At 45.4% G+C, this 13,607-nt stretch overlaps 1 protein-coding gene across 7 annotated transcripts in view; it reads left to right on the forward strand.

Annotated features, from left to right (window-relative positions):
- The first annotated feature begins 8,604 nt into the window (after positions 1 to 8,604).
- The window catches only part of MAK (male germ cell associated kinase), a 60,822-nt gene continuing 55,819 nt past the window's right edge, over positions 8,605 to 13,607 (forward strand). For 6 of the 7 annotated variants that reach the window (XR_008557106.1, XM_054721477.1, XM_054721479.1 and 3 more), the window contains exon 1: positions 8,675 to 8,835. The gene's annotated coding sequence lies outside the window, so the exon portion shown is untranslated. Of the gene's footprint in view, positions 8,836 to 13,607 lie in introns of all 7 variants that reach the window. The other variant, XM_054721478.1, reaches the window with a different exon arrangement.

Here is a 13,607-nt window from a genome sequence, read left to right on the forward strand (position 1 = left end):
CATTTTAATGATGTTAATTCTTCCAATCCATGACATGGTATATTCTTCCATTTGTTTGTATCATTCTCTATTTCTTTTTTCATTTTCAAAACTATTTTTTCAAATAGTTTTCTGAGTACAGTCTTTTACTCACACAACTAACAAAAGGAAGACAAACAATCCAATTTAAAAATGGGCAAAGGACCTGAATAGACACTTCTCCAAAAAAGGACATACAGATGGCCAAGAGACAAATGAAAAAATGCTCAAAGTCACTAATCATCAGAGAGATGCAAATTAAACTGACAATGAGGTATTACCTTATACTTGCCAGAATGGCTACCATCAATAAATCAACAAATGACAAGTGTTGGTGAGGATGTGGAGAAAAGGTAACCCTAGTACACTGCTGGTGGGAATGCAGACTGGTGCAGCCATTATGGAAAACAGTATGGAGTTTCCTCAAAAACTTAAAAATGAAACTGCCATTTGACCCAGTGGCCCCACTTCTAGGAATATATCTGAAGAAACCCGAAACAATAGCCAGAAAGAATGTATGCACTCCTATGTTCATAGCAGCACAATTTGTAATGGCTAAGTTCTGAAAATAGCCCAAGTGACCATCAGTAGATGAGTAGATAAAAATGCTGTGATACATTTACATCATGGAATACTATGCAGCAGTAAAAAAGAAGGATCTCTTACCCTTTGAGACAGCATGGAGGGACCTGGAGAGTATTATGCTAAGGGAAATAAGCCAGTCAGAGAAAGACAAGTCTCACATGATCTCACTTATATGTGGAATCTAATGAACAAAGTAAACTGATGGACAATATATCCAAAGACCTGGAAGCATGCAACAGACTGATGAATCTCAGAGGGAAGAGATTCACCAAAGAACTTATATCCATACTAGCTTTCCCGTTGCAGGAAAAATCCTGCAATAGGATTTCCTGCTGCACTCTACCCCGCCTCCGTTCCTCCCTTGCCGCCCGCCTCGCCTTCTCCTCCAGCCCGCCCGTGTTTCCCTTCACCCCCGGCCCCGCCTCAGCTCCGCCCTTGCCGCCGGCCCCGCCTTCTCCTCCAGCCCGCCCGAGTTTCCCTTCACCCCCGGCCCCGCCTCCGTTCCTCCCTTGCCACCCGCCCCGCCTTCTCCTCCAGCCCGCCCGCGTTTCCCTTCACCCCCGGCCCCGCCTCCGCTCCGCCCTTGTCACCCGCCTCACCTTCTCCAGCCCACCCACGTTTCCCTTCTCCCCTGGCCCCACCTCCGCCCCGCCCTTGTCACCCGCCCCGCCTTCTCCTCCAGCCCGCCCGCGTTTCCCTTCTCCCCTGGCCCCGCCTCCGCCCCGCCTTTCTCCTCCCCCTGGCTTGCTTCTTCGAAGCTTTACTCCCTTCTGCAGCTCTTGGCTTCTTTGGACGCTGTCTTAATATGCAAATTAGCCGCCATATTTGTTGGGGTGATTTGCATACTTGTCCTGATTGGTTGGTGGGCGTGGCTTGGCTGGTGGGCGTGGCTTAGGTGTAGCGAAGGTGCGGTCAATTTGCATATTTGTCTATTATTAGATTAGACTAGAGGACCGGTGCATAAAAATTCATGCACTGGAATGGGGTCTCTCAGCCTGGCCTGCCCCCTCTCACAGTCCGGGAGCCCTCAGGAATGGGAGGCGACCCAGCGATCAGGGGAAGGCGATACCCCCATCACACCTCTGCTGCTGTCACTGCTGGCAGCGCAAGCCTCAGCCAGCCCTGGTTACCTGAGCCTTGGGCGGCCCTGGGCGGCTGGGCAGCCACCATCCAAAGCTTGCCTGCACCTCAGGTGTCAGCTGGGCAGCTGACATCCCAGGCTTGCCTGCACCTCAGGCATCGGCTGGGCAGCCACCATCTGAGGCTTGCCTGAGCCTCAGGCTTTGGCTGGGCAGCCGTCATCCGAGGCTTGCCTGTGCCTCAGCCACCATCCGAGGCTTGCCTGCATCTCGGGCATCAGCTGGGCAGCCAACATCCAAGGCTTGCCTGTGCCTCGGGCTGGCCCTGGGCGGCTGGGGGGCTAAGGAGACTGTGGGACTCCAGAGGCAGGCACACAGAGCAGCTGGACCCGCCGGGGGTGGGCCTGGCCATGCCGCACTCCTGCCACCCCGGTGGGGCTGAGGGGACTGGGCACCGCCATCTTGCGGCTGTGGACGCCGCCATCTTTGAGGGTGTAGCAGTCAATTAGCATATTCCCTCCTTAATGGCTATGGGCGCTGCCATCTTTGTGAGGGTGTGATGGTCAATTAGCATATTCCCTCTTTATTATATAGGATATGTAAAACCCATGGACAAAGACCATAGTGCAGTAAGCCTGGGGGGGAGGGGCAGGGTGGAAGGGATCAATGGGAGGAAAAGGGGACATCTGTAATACTTTAAAAAATAAAGATAATTTTAAAAAACTATATAAGAGATTGTGCAATTAGAATGGCTAATTTTCTTTTTTAAAGCATAATGCCAAATGTTAGCAAGGATGTGGAGCAAACTTGAATTGTCATACATGACTGCTAGAATCATTAAATAGTACAACTACTTTAGAAAACTATTTGGCAGTTTTTTCTAAAGTTTAATGTACACTTCCCAGCAATTTCACTCCTAGATATTGACTCCAAAGAAATGAAAGCATATTTCCACAAAAAAGATTTACATAAGAATTATTATAGCAGTTTTCTCTATATTAACCAAATGTCAATGAACAGAAAGGTCAATAAACAAATTATGGTAAATTCATACAATGGAATGCTGTTCTGTAATTTCAAAAATGAACTACAGATAAACACAACAAAACAGATGAATTTCAAAACATTATGTTGAACAAAAGCAGCAGGGCACAAAAAGAGTACATCTTCTATGATTCCATTTAAATGAAGCTCAAGAACAGATAAAACTAATCCTACCTAATAATAGACAAATATGCAAATTGACCGCACCTTCGCTATGCCCAAGCCACACCCACCAGCCAAGCCACGCCCAGCAACCAATCAGGACAAGTATGCAAATTACCCCAACCAATATGGTGGCTAATTTGCATATCAAGACAGCATAGAAAGAAGACAAGAGCTGCAGAAGGGAGCAAAGCTTCAGAGAAGCAAGCAAGCCAGGGGGAGGAGAAGGGAGGAGCCCAGGTGGGGCCGGGGGAGAAGGGAGAAAAGCAGGTGGGCTGGCAGAGAAGGCGGGGCGGGGGAGAAGGGAGGAGAGTAGGCAGGGCGGGGTAGAGTGCAGCAGGAAACCCTATTGCAGGATTTTTCCTGCAATGGGAATGCTAGTCTATAATAATAAAAATTAATGAAGATGACCCATAGGGAAGAAGCATAGGGATTGGCAGGTTAGAGACATGAGGGATCTTTCTGGAGTAAAGGAAATGTTCTATCTCTTAATCAGGGTGGTGATAACACAGGGATATATATTTATAAAAACCCAATGAATTGTACACTTAAAGTTTGGTATATATATCTTACCTCAAATTTTTATAAAGTGAAATCCTTGCATTTCCCAAATTAAACTAGACACCTCTATATAAATATTCCTCTAGAAAGGAAATAACTTCAGAAAGAGAAGAATAATCTAAAGGAAGTTCTTTATTTCTACTGTGTTTTCATGAGAAACTGCTATATTCTTTTTTTTTTTTAAATATATTTTATTGATTTTTTACAGAGAGGAAGGGAGAGGGATAGAGAGTTAGAAACATCGATGAGAGAGAAACATCGATCAGCTGCCTCCTGCACACCCCCTACTGGGGTTGTGCCCGCAATCAAGATACATGCCCTTGACCGGAATCGAACCTGGGACCTTTCAGTCCGCAGGCCGACGCTCTATCTACTGAGCCAAACCGATTTCGGCATGAGAAACTGCTATATTCTTGAAGATGTATATCCACTCTGAAATTACTCCAAGACACAATTTTTTTTTACATTTATGGAAGGAGTATTCATGAGGATTACACATTGTGGATCACTTAGCATCCCACCTTGGGATGGCAAAGAAAAGGGAAGGATGTAGAGATCCTGCACGTGTTGATGTTGCAACTTTCTCCTGAAATAATCAGCAAGACAGTGAAACCCACTGATCAAATTCAATGATGTTCCTCCTCCAGCATTTATCATTTGGCTTCAACATCAGTTAAATCCATACCTACAAAGTGAATATGAAAATTGAGGCAATTCAGATGGCTAACAAATTAAAAGTCTGGAATTGTGTTTGTTGAGGTGGGGAAGTGGAGAGCTGTTGAATTTTCTAGACTCCTCATCCTATATAATAAAGAGGTAATATGCAAATTGACCCTCATGCCCTCGCATCTTAAGATGGCTGCCACATGTTGTCACAAGATGGCCGCCCCATGTCATCACAAGATAGCCACACCCCACATCATCACAAGATGGCCACCACAAGATGGTCACCCCACGTCATCACAAGATGGCCGCCCCATGTCATCACAAGATAGCCACACCCCACATCATCACAGGATGGCCACCACAAGATGGACGCCACCACATCATCACAAGATGGCCACCCCCACATTGTCACAAGATGGCCGGCAGGGGAGCGCAGTTGCGGGCAACCAGGCCTGCAGAAGAGGGCAGTTGGGGGTGATCAGGCCAGCAGGGGAGGGCAGTTGGGGGGGACCAGCCTGCAGGGGAGGGCAGTTGGGGGCAACCAAGCCTGCAGGGGAGGGCAGTTGGGGGTGATCGGGCTAGCAGGGGAGCAGTTAGGTGTCAATCAGGCCAGCAGGGGAGCGGTTAGGGGCAATCAGGCAGCCAGGCAGGCGAGTGGTTAGGAGCCAGCAGTCCTGGATTGTGAGAGGGATGTCCAACTGCCAGTTTAGGCCCGATCCTGGCAGTCAGACATCCCCTGAGGGGTCCCAGATTGGAGAGGGTGCAAGCTGGGCTGAGGGACACCCCCCAGTTAGCAAATTTTGTGCAGCAGGCCACTAATTTCTAATAAAAAACAGTAGCAAATTTCCAGAACTGTCATTTTTTCATAAATAATTGTGGACTATTTTTGCTCTACTATATAAATCATCTTTTGCTAGCAGAAACCAATTAAGCTGGAGTCATCTCAGCTGCAAATATTTACCATATTCAAATTCTAAATATATTTCAGCTCTAAGATGATTCACTAAAAAGCCAGACAACAAAGAATTCCTCAGAATCAGTATCCTACATAATAAAAGCCTAATATGCTAAGCATCCAACTGTCCATTCGACCACTCGACCAGTCGCTATGACACGCACTGAACACCAGGGGGCAGATGCTCCAACTGTTAGGTTAGCTTGCTGCTGGGGTCCAGCAGGACTGGGTGAGACAGGCTAGACATGCCCTGGAGCCCTCTCTCGGTCCCTTCCCAGCCTCTAAAATATTTCTTCTAATAAATTTTCTTTCAATGCACACAAATCTGTGTACCGGGCCTCTAGTTTTGATATAACAGAATTCTCATTGACATAGGCAATACATATGATCAGGGAACCATCACATGCTAATTTTATTTTTTCCTAAAACTACTACTTTTAAATATATATATATATTTTTATCATTTTCAGAGAGGAAGGGAGAGGGGGAGAGAGATAGAAACATCAATGTGGAGAGAGAATTATCGATTGGCTGCCTCCTGCACACCCCACCCTGGGGATCGAGCCAGAAACCTGGGCATGTGCCCTGACCAGGAATCGAACTATGATTTCCTAGTTTATAGGTCAATGCTCAACCACTGAGCCACACTGGCCGGGCAAAAGAAAAATGTCTTTTTATTTAAAAAACTATACATCTTGACCTTATAAAATCATATCTAAGTAAACATCTCTAAAATCTCTGTATGAAGCCAATTAAAAACCACACTGAAAGACTTGTGTGGTGTTTTAAAGATCGAAAGCGTACATGTACCTTCTGACATGTACCTCTTATTCTTAAAAAGCTTCCTTGATTTCCTGAAGTGGTTTCTTTTTTAACATAACTTCCCCCAAATGTTCCATTTTGACTCCAATCAAGAAATACGCATTTTAAGAAATCAAAAAAGCTGGGAATGAAAATTGGAATTTTAGTAGTCACTCGTCTTTATGATGTCCCTCTAGTATTTTTAAATTTTTATTTCAACTTTTGAGCTTCATTTTGGACAGGAACTTGATGATATATCATATTACAATAAAATCTCCTAAGTCAGTGAATGTAACATATAAACAAAGTTGCTGGACCTAGAAACATATAGATAAAGATCAGTTCCACAAATTCATTTGACAGAAGCGAACATACTCGAGGTGATATAATTTATTACTTCCTCCTGAGCAGGACAGGCTTTCGACTTATTTGTGACAGGAATGAAGTCAACTGAATAGTCTGTTTAAACATAATGCAGTAAAGTAGTTGCTTCTTGACAGATAAGCCTGATCTCAGGTTCCCAACCCTGCCCCTTCAACATGGCCATGGTCCTCCACAGGGATGTTTTGTGCCTAAAGTTCCAATCAAGTGCTTTGGGTTTAATGTCTTTGGATCTGAGCCCCTCCCTGGCTTCCGCCTGCAACTTCTGGGCCAGTCTCTGATGAAGGTCTAGAGGGCTTCGCACTTAGCCAAGACAATGTTGTGTATCATTGAGTGGCACTGACGTACTTGCTCTGGTAGAAAGCTACAAGCTGTGAACGTGGTAAAAACCAACACATCCACACATATTCTTGCCTTAGGGGAAAATCTATTTATATGGTGATAAATGGTTTTCCTTGTTTAGTGTGAAAATCATTTATTTGTTTAGAGGACTGGCTTCTTAAGTGATACCAGCTTTTATGTTTAATAACATTTTTGGTTTAAAAATAAACTGGGAAAAATATAGCAAATTATTAAACAGTAAACAGAGGGAAATAATATTCATTTTCTCATTTTAAATGTGCCTGTTTTTTATTTATCCAATAATTTATATTTGAAAAAATGAAAATAAATTGTTCTATGTTTAAAATAAAATTTAAATGTTCAGTAAAACAAATCCAAGGAATAATTTGATAAGAATATCTCTGTAAAAACAAAAGTCAACCAAGCCTAAAAGTCAGCTCCTATCAGACTGTAAAATGCAAGATCCTGTTGTAGAACATGAACTGCTAGAGGAAATAATCTGTATCATTCATTCATCAAATGTTTATTGAGCACCTACTATATACCAGGCACTCTTCTACATGTTATAGAGACAACACTCTTCTGCCTGCAACCTCTGGACATCTCTGAGGTAGGTTCAGAGGGCTGCAGTACTGGGGTGGCACTTAGCTAAGATGATGTTGTATATCATTGAGTGGCACCAACATCCTTGCTCTGGTAGAAAGCTATAAGCTGTGAACATGGTAAAAACCATGTTCCATTTGGAAAAATCCATTTGGATTTTTCTCAAACTCAAAATTTTTAAAACTAGGCCTATTCTCTCCCCCACCCTCTCTCTTCAAATCTGCTTGTCTTCCAATATTTTCCAACTTAGTGTGGATACCGCTATCTACCACTCATCTAAGCCATATAGTCCGGTCAATTTTAACTCCTAAATATCTCTTGAAATCTGTCCTTCTCAGTCCTATTTCCATCATCACTGCTATAGTTGGATCCTCAAATTTCTCTTGACAAACTACAGTAGCCTCTTTTTCTTTCTCTTGCCTCCAGACTCACTGCTCAAATCCACCTATCCACCGCTGCTCTTGTGATCTTTCTAAAACGCAAATGTGAATGTGTCACTCCTCTGTGGAAAATTCTTCAGAGGTCCACTATTGCCGAATGGTTTGGCTTTGTCTTCATAATGGTGCATATAAGCTCTCCATAATCTGATTTATGCTTTTTACTTTGCCTGTCTACACTTTAAGCTGTGAGAGAGCCATGAGCATTTGTCTTGCTACCTTGGTATTATTCTCAGTGCCAAGCCTAGAGCCTGACACCTAATAGATAACTACTAAATAGATACATCACTGCCTCATGTGTCCTGCTTCTGATTTATAGACCCTTTTAGCTAGCCAGTCTGAAGGGTGTTGTTTTTGTTTTGTTTGTTTGTTTTGTTTTTGGCAGTAACATAAGTGTACTGGTATCCTCCTCTCGAACTCTAGGCTAGCTACTACTGTTTACTCATTTATTCACACATTCATTCATTTATCTTGTAAATACCACCATCTAACACTGTGACTGCAACTGAGTAGGTTCTCTGAATGAATAAATAAAAACAAACTTAGAAGTGTGGCCTAAGAGATAACACACACTTGAGGAATTGACCAATATAAGAGGAAATGCCATAGAAGAGCCAAGATATGCTATATCTTGCCCTTCCCAAGTCTGGGTACCAGATTTAGTGAATCAAACAAGACTTGGTAGAATGAATTGGAGCAAACACCAAACAAAATAAAAGGCAAACCAATCAACTTTCTATAGAGAACTGAAAAGGTCATCAAGACTCTCCCAAACTCCAAATCTAAATGGCAGAGACCCAAAAGGCAGAAATGTAAATGAGCTCAAAGGACGCCCAGGTGTTCCCGGAAGCCCCGCCCTTCAGGGAGCCGAGCTGCGCAGGATGGGGCGGGGCTGGCAGGGTGGGAGGGGCCTGTCGTCTAGGCCACGCCCCTCTGTGGGCGGGTGTCAACCGGCCGGATGCGCAGGAGCTGGCGCACCCCAGCCGTTTCCTAGGAGATGAAACACACAAGACGCCCGAGCCTCACACCCAAGCAGAAGAGGTAAGCGGCCGGCGCGGGCAGGTATTCCTGAGCCGGCTGCGGGGCCTCCACCCTCCGCCCAGCCCAGTCCGAACCTGTCGTGGTGGCCGGCCCGACATGTCCCCTCGACGCCCAATCCTACCAGGGCCAACCTCCAAGGAGCGAAGGGGCCTGGACGCCGGTAGCGGGAGGAGGCCGGGGAGGGGCGGGGCGGGCGGAGCGGGCGGCCTGCGCCGACGCGGTCCTGCTCTCCGAGGCTCCCCGATCACTTTCCTGCGCTCCTGGACGGCGAGGTTTGGTCCCAGGTGGGAGGGTGACGGCGGGACACCCGTGATCTGAGGGACCCCTCCCCCGAACCTCTTCCTTAGTCCCCCTCCGCTCCCCCCCCCCGCCCCCACACTCACACACACACACACACACACACACACACACACACTCACATCGCCGCCGCTCCCTCTACTGCGTGGCTCGAGGGGAAATTACTTTCCGGAGTGGAGGCGGGCGGGGTCTCCCGAAGGCAGCGAATTGAGTTCAGATCACACACCACAACATAAAAAAGGGAGAAGCCTTTTAAGGGTTGCAGAAAAAGGCTCAGAGCATCGGTGTAACGAAAACCGTTTCTTTACTGCAAGTGAGATGGGTTGGAAGGTGGGGGGAGCCATAAAACTGGTCTTTCGTGGTTTGTAACCTCAATTTTAAAAGGAAAGATTCATGTGATTGTGTTTAATTTTTTTAAATGAGCGAACATTTGTTCTAATGATAACGGAATTCCATAGAGTCAAAGTTATCAGACTTATTTTAACCAGACAGACAACCCATTGAGTCAAAATAGTGGTGGAGACAAAAGTTACTCTTCAGTCTTTGGGCCTTCCTTTCTGTCCCCCGCCCCCCAGCTCACCACTGCTGGATCGGGAGGGAGGTTCTTTCTGGGAAGGAGGCTGCTGCCTAGGCGAGGCTGGTCTTGGACAAGGATGTTTGATCTCTTCGTTGGACAAGGATGTTTGATCTCTTCGTCGGGGTTTTGGCTTTGTTTAGTTTTAAAATGATTTGTGAATATTAGCACAAAGCACTCATGCTTTTATATTTTAATACAGAATCTTTGTTTTCCCATTGTAAAAGCTGCCCTTTTAATTTCTGTAAACATATTAGTTAGTTTGGAATCATTTTTCTGTTTTGCTTTTTAAACAATTTAGTGATTTTTAAGACATTACTTGTAAAAAAATAAATGTTAATGCCAGCCTTGGAGTGATATCATTACAGCAGGTTCTACGTAGACAAGTGGAAGATATCCAAACGATATCTGTTAAGTGGCTGGCAGACACAAGTCTTACCCTCCTTTTGCCCTCTATGTTAATCTTTAATCCTATCTAAATCCCAACTTAACTGGCAGAAGCTGTTCAGAATAAAGCCAAGTTTACAGTAATTGTGCACTTAGATAAAAATATGAAAAAGAGAATGGGAGAGAGATTATATGGGTATTTTATTTAATGTAGATCTATAATTAAGCCTCTAAATAAATGTCTTTTTCATGAAATCAGAATGTAAGGTTTGTTTAACCCATAGGAAAGTAAGTAAATATTGTAGCTTGATTGTAGAAAATTCCAAGTTCCTAACATTTCTGTTAAATTGAGGATCATAGTTACATTGCGTGTACTTGTGTTTTGCCTTGTTGCATATATATGGAAATATTCATGTACATAAGGAATCATATTATTACCTGCCTATTTTGCAGAATTAGCTTTCCATAGGTCAACAGAGAAGAATATATGTAACTTGTAGAGAAACAGTGTAGTGTGTGAACTGGGGACCCATAGGCAGTCTGTTTCTTAAATTACATGTATTTCTTTTGACGAATAATCAGTTTAGGACCTTGCTATGCTACACTTATAAAAGTAGTTGTTTCTGTGAGTAGGTACATGGGAATAATGATTTTATTTTTTAAAAAAACTTTATGTCTATGCGTCTTCACATTAGGCCATTGTAAGGGGACAGCTGAAATGGTTAGCATCTCACCCTGGAAAGCTATTTATTTTGTAATTATATGAATCAAAAGAGGCCTTTCCAAAATTTTTGTTTGGAAGCACAGTATGTAAATTTGTTTTACTAAAAGGTCAGGTAGGGTCATACCTATGATTTTCACCATTGTACCCCACCCTCCCCCCCATGAAAGAAGCTGGGAAATGGCCATGTCCAATTTATTCTTCCCTGAATGTAAGTATACCCTATCCCCGTGGTCCGCAAACTGCGGCTCTCGAGCCACATGCGGCTCTTTGGCCCCTTGAGTGTGGCTCTTCCACAAAATACCACGGCCTGGGCGAGTCTATTTTGAAGAAGTGGCATTAGAAGAAGTTTTAAGTTTAAAAAATTTGTCCTGCCGAAACCGGTTTGGCTCAGTGGATAGAGCGTCAGCCTGCGGACTCAAGGGTCCCAGGTTCGATTCCGGTCAAGGGCATGTGCCTTGGTTGCGGGCACATCCCCAGTAGGGGGTGTGCAAGAGGCAGCTGATCGATGTTTCTCTCTCATCGATGTTTCCAACTCTCTATCCCTCTCTCTTCCTCTCTGTAAAAATCAATAAAATATATTTAAAAAGAAAAAAAGAAAAAAAATTTGTCCTATTCTATAGCCATCTCACTTGAAACAGACTTTGTATTCCCAGTGTACATTTGAAAGTCAGTTTGTCAGGCCTGGAACAAAGTTTCCAACAACCACTCTAAACTGTTTGGGCTTTGGGGCCAAATTTGGAAAGTGATTGATGACTGAATGATCTGTTGGGCTAATAGCACTGGTAATGGTGGTGATTCATGGTCTTAATAGTGGAAAAGAAAGCCAATTAATTCCACTTTTACAGGCTGTTAAGTCCTGCAAGGTAAAGTTTTGACTACTATTTCTGACACCCTCCTACCTCTGAACTTCTGTTCCCACCGGGGCAGCTCCCTCTCTAATTTCCTTCTCAAGCAATGTGGTGTTAACATGAAGACAATTGTTGTGTATGCAACAAATTGTCAAAGGAGAGATAATGCTATTATCCTATTAATTGTATTAATGGAATAGTTTTCAGGGTGAAGTAAAGCATAAAGTTTTCATGAGGGGAGCCCCAGGTAGATGCCTTTCTTCCTTACATTTTCTTTCCCCTCACTGTTTCTGGCCTATTATTTTTACTATGTCCTTCAGGCATAGGATAAGCCAGATGTAGCCCCAGGGTTTTGTTAATTGATGAACACAACTTGTACTTTCCAATTTGTCAGTAGCATCTGGGTGTTTTAGGGTAAAGAGTTGGGTTAGGAATCTGAAGGTGGCGGTAGCTTTTGTTGTAGGGTAATTCTGAATGGCTTGGGAGAAAGAAGGAGTGGTTTCTTGCACTCAGCTCTATCAGTGATTGTAAAAGACAATTGTTTAGAAGTTAGGGACTACACTAAAAAAAAACAACACAGTTTCAACCTGGCCAGTGTGGCTCAGTGGTTGAGCATCAACCTATGAACCAAGAGAGCACAGTTCAATTCTCCAGGGCACATGCCTGGGTTGTGAGCTTGATCCCTAGTGTGGGGCATGCAGGAGGCAACCAATCAATCTATGATTCTCTCTCATCATTGCTGTTTCTATCTCTCTCTCCCTTTCTCTGAAATCAACAAAATATATTTTAAAAGCCCACAGTTTCAGGCTAATGCAAGTATTAGACTGACTCCATCTTTGATTATCTGATTGATCATAGATAGGTTATTTAATTCCGTGTTTTTATTTTATAACTAGAGGCCAGGTGCACGAAATTTGTGCATGGGGGGGTGTCCCTCAGCCCAGCCTGCACCCTCTCCAATCTGGGACCCCTCAAGGGATGTCCGACTGCCCGTTTAGGATCGGACATAAACGGGCAGTCGGACATCCCTCTCACAATCCAGGACTGCTGGCTCCCAACTGCTCGCCTGCCTGCCTTCCTGATTGCCCCTAACCGCTTCTGCCTGCCAGCCTGATCAGCCCCTAACTACTCCCCTGCCAGCCTGATTGATGCCTAACTGCTCCCCTGCCAGCCTGTTTGCCCCTAACTGCCCTCCCCTGCAGGCCTGGTCACCCCTAACTGCCCTCCCCTGCACGCCTGGTAGCCCCTAACTGCTCTACCCTGCAGGCCTGGGTCTTCCCCCAACTGCCCTACCCTGCAGGCCCGGTCGCCCCCAACTTCCCTCCTCTACCGGCCTGGTCACCCCTAACTGCCCTCCCCTGCAGGCTTGATCGCCCCCAACTGCCCTTTCTTGCAGGCCTGGTCCCTCCCAACTGCCCTCCCCTGCTGACCTGATCGCCCACAACGGCCCTCCCTTGCAGGCCTGGTCCCTCCCAACTGCCCTCCCCTGCTGACCTGATCGCCCACAACGGCCCTCCCTTGCAGGCCTGGTCCCTCCCAACTGCCCTCCCCTGCTGGCCATCTTGTGGTGGCCATCTTGTGTCCACATGGGGGCAGCCATCTTGTGTCCACATGGGGGCAGCCATCTTGTGTGTTGGAGTGATGTCAATCTGCATATTACTCTTTTATTAGATAGGATAGAGGCCTGGTGCACTGGTGGGGGCCAGCTGGTTTGCCCTGAAGGGTGTCCCAGATCAGGGTAGGGGTTCCCTTGGGGCGTGGGGTGGCCTGGGCGAGGGGCCTTGTGGTGGTTTGCAGGCCGGCCACGCCCCCCAGTGACCCAAGCGGAGGCCCTGGTATCTGGGATTTATTTATCTTCTATAATTGAAACTTCGTAGCCTTGAGCGGAGCCAAGCCTCCTGCTTGCTCCATGGCCACAGCCATTTTTGTTGGGATTTATTTATCTTCTATAATTGAAACTTTGTAGCAGAGGCTAAGGCAGGCCAGGGCTGCGAGAGCTTGGCTTCCTCCATTGCTAGGGGCAACCCAAGCCTCCTGCTCTCTCCAGCTCTGTGGCTGCCGCCGTTTTTGTTGGGATTTATTTATCTTCTATAATTGAAACT

Source organism: Eptesicus fuscus, chromosome 9, assembly GCF_027574615.1.
Source record: "Eptesicus fuscus isolate TK198812 chromosome 9, DD_ASM_mEF_20220401, whole genome shotgun sequence".
Taxonomy (NCBI): domain Eukaryota; kingdom Metazoa; phylum Chordata; class Mammalia; order Chiroptera; family Vespertilionidae; genus Eptesicus; species Eptesicus fuscus.